This window comes from Herpailurus yagouaroundi, unplaced genomic scaffold (assembly GCF_014898765.1).
Source record: "Herpailurus yagouaroundi ecotype Mexico unplaced genomic scaffold, PumYag 428, whole genome shotgun sequence".
In the NCBI taxonomy this organism is placed as follows: Eukaryota; Metazoa; Chordata; class Mammalia; order Carnivora; family Felidae; genus Herpailurus; species Herpailurus yagouaroundi.
In genome coordinates this window covers 795,333-798,538 of record NW_024412645.1, presented here as the reverse complement: position 1 = coordinate 798,538, position 3,206 = coordinate 795,333, and positions in this window count along the sequence as shown.

Genomic DNA, 3,206 nt, shown 5'->3' with positions numbered 1-3,206 from the left:
AGAAAGAAAGAAAGAAAGAAAGAAAGAAAGAAAGAAAGAAAGAAAGAGAAAGAAAGAAGAAAAGAAAAAAAACCAGACCTTGATTTAGTGAGAAGTCTTTTATATTTTTATTATTTGCATCTAAGAGACAAAATGTTTGTAGAGAAGAATTGTCTTCATCATGCCTTAAATGAGCACATTTTCCAGAAACCCCCTTCTAGAAGCAAAACATTTATCATTCATTAATGATATGAATAACTATCCTTCATCAAGGGCTTCCTACTCTCTATTGCTACAGTATCCTGGGAATTTTGATCTGTTTAGAAAGTAGGCTTAAAAAAGTGGTAACATGGATTTTTCATGTGTCATTATCCTGTTACTTCTCATTCCATCAACTAGAACCAGGTGTTTAGCTCGTAATCACTATGGTGTCTGTAATGTTATAAATGCTCGTTTAGGGGAAAAAGGCATTTAAATATCTGTTCTGCTTCTTAATTTTTTTTCTCTGTCTCTTTGTTCTTATTCTCATTTGTTTAATAAATATGTTTCAAGAGCTTGGTATAGCTGCCTCCATGCTAGTTCTGGAGATATACACTGCTTCTCCCTGTGGTCATGGGTTGGTGGGGAATCAGACAAGCAAACAAGCAGAGTGATTGCGCTTTGATGGGGTGGAGCCCTGTGACTGGAGAACCTGGAAGCAGACTCCTTACTAAGCCTTGAGTACCAAGGAAAGTTTCTCAAAGAGTTCAGAAGACTATGAGGTTGAGGAAGAGTTAGCTAGAAATGGGTGGTGGAAGAAGGAAAGGGTGGGAGAATAGGATACTGAGCAGGAAAAAAAAAAATGCCAGCAAACCCCTGCACATTTGAAGAAGTGCAATTATTTCAGAATGGTTGGAGTGTCCTGGCAAGAGATGAAGCTTTTTTGTCTTTCTTCTGTTTCATTATTTTTATTTATTTATTTATTTATTTATTTATTTATTTATTTATTTATTTTTAAAGAAATAGTTGGGGCGCCTGGGTGGCTCAGTTGGTTAAGCATCCGACTTTGGCTCAGGTCATGATCTCACAGTTCGTAGTTCAAGCCCTGAGTTGGGCTCTGGGCTGACAGCTCAGAGCCTAGAGCCTGCTTCAGATTCTGTGTCTCCCCCTCTCTCTGCCCCTCCCCTGCTCATGCTCTGTCTCTCTCTGTCTCAAAAATAAATAAAACCATTAAAAACATTTTTTTTCAATAATAATAATAAAAAAGAAATACAATGCCAAGGCACTGGTGGTTTAGCCATCTGGCAAAACAGGTCCTCTACTGCAGTTAGTACCAAGCTGACCTGAGTTAGCTATGGCTCTTAGGAGCTGAGCTTAAAGGCCTGGCCTTGGCCTCCTAACCTAGATACTTCTTAAGTGCAGAGACAGTGTCTGATTCACTTTGCTCTGTCCCCAGTTCTGGTACAGTGCCAGGCAGCAGTCAGACCTCAGTAAATATTAGTGGAATGAGTAAGACGGCCACCCAGAACCCTGGGGAAGATGAATATTACCTTTTGGCACACTTTTGACAGCTTGGGGCCCCCCAGGTGAGTCCTGGGGTGTCCTTGAGCAATGAGATTGTTAACTTAGTTGCAGGAGAACCTACTCACAGAGCAGCGATGCCCTTGATACTGTCAGCCAATTAATTCCTTAAGTACTTTGAGTTAGGAAAGACCTGCTGATTTGATTTTATCTGTCTTTTAAGACTGATCATCATATCCCATTCCAGCTGGACTTCCTCTCCTCTTCTTCCCTCCTCCATTACCAATGGTAGAAGATCTAATTACCTCATCACCCCTTAATTTATTTATGAAAAGGCTGAGGTTAAAAAAAAAAGAACAAGGAAACTACCAGGCCCTTTGGGGATCTAATGTAAAAGCTTTCCTTTCCCCATCCCCTCCCTTATGCCTAATAAAACCTCCTTTTCTGTCTCTGGCAAGTTGGACTTGTTCTTACTTACAAATTTATATAAATAAACTTCCCTCCCAGGGCTGAGTGGAGGCCAGCCTTGTGGGTTAAGCCTAGCCCAGGGACTCCCAGCGGATCAACCAATCTATCAACAAGAATTCATTGATCCCACAGGAAGCTGCTTTCAAAACCAGCACATAGCTCCTGGATGTCCTGGCTTCCTCTGCACAAGACATTCAGGGAAGAGAACTGTCTTTTGCAATTTTTAATTTTATTATTACACAAGTAATACATGCATAACATTCATATTTTTAAAAAATTCAAAAGATGTAGATGTAGAATAACAAGTTAAAGTCTTTCTTCCTCTCTCCTTGTATCCCATTCCACTGTTAGGAGCTCGAGACTGTATCCTTTTATTCAGATCTTTAAACAATGCACTTTCATACACGTATACCTAAACACCTCATTAAAAAAAAATAACATAAATGGGATCACAACGTAGGTGGTTATTTATTCATTTTTAAACAGTATGTCCCGTACATCTTTCCAGTCAGACCTCACAGAGCTATGTTTTAATGGCTCAAATAGTGTTTTACGTTATTTATCCATTTCCCTACTGATAGGCCTTTAACATAGTTTCATAGTTTTCAGTATTACAAGCTATGTTACAAACACTGGTACTGACATTTATCCATTCAACCATGCACTTATTGCAGGTTCACCATGTACCACACACTGCACTCGGGGTTAGGGACAGACAAAACAGACACCTAAATATAGTTTTGAATGACTGAAAGGGGGCATTTTCTTTTTCCAAGAGGGCGAGACAGGCCGAAGATCAGTCTCTATTCAACCTAGGAGGCCGAGGGGTTCGCCGGGGACTGTCCCCAGCTGTGAAAAGGGGCCTCCGGACCCGTAGGTGCTGGTGAGGAAGAGAAGTAGATGGTTTGAGTGAGCTTTTCACTCACACCAGGCGTTGACGCCCAAGGTCGGAGGGCTGCGGCTCTGTACGGCAGTAACCAGAAGCCACTATCACACGCCATGCGCGGGGGGCCGGGCGCGGAAGAGTACGTGGGCGCAGGTCCGGTGGGGCGGGGCCGAGCGGCGCGCGACCCTCCGCGCGCTCGGGGAGGTACAGACCAGGTCGGCCTCTCTGGCCCCCGCTCCCGCGGGCTCTATGACACCGCGCTGGCTCGCGGGACGGGGCGGGGTTGATTGAAGGGGAGGAGATTACTCCAAGCTGTACATCTCGCGGTGAACCTTGCGCGAAGTCTCTCGCGAGAAGTAGGAAGTACCGCGCT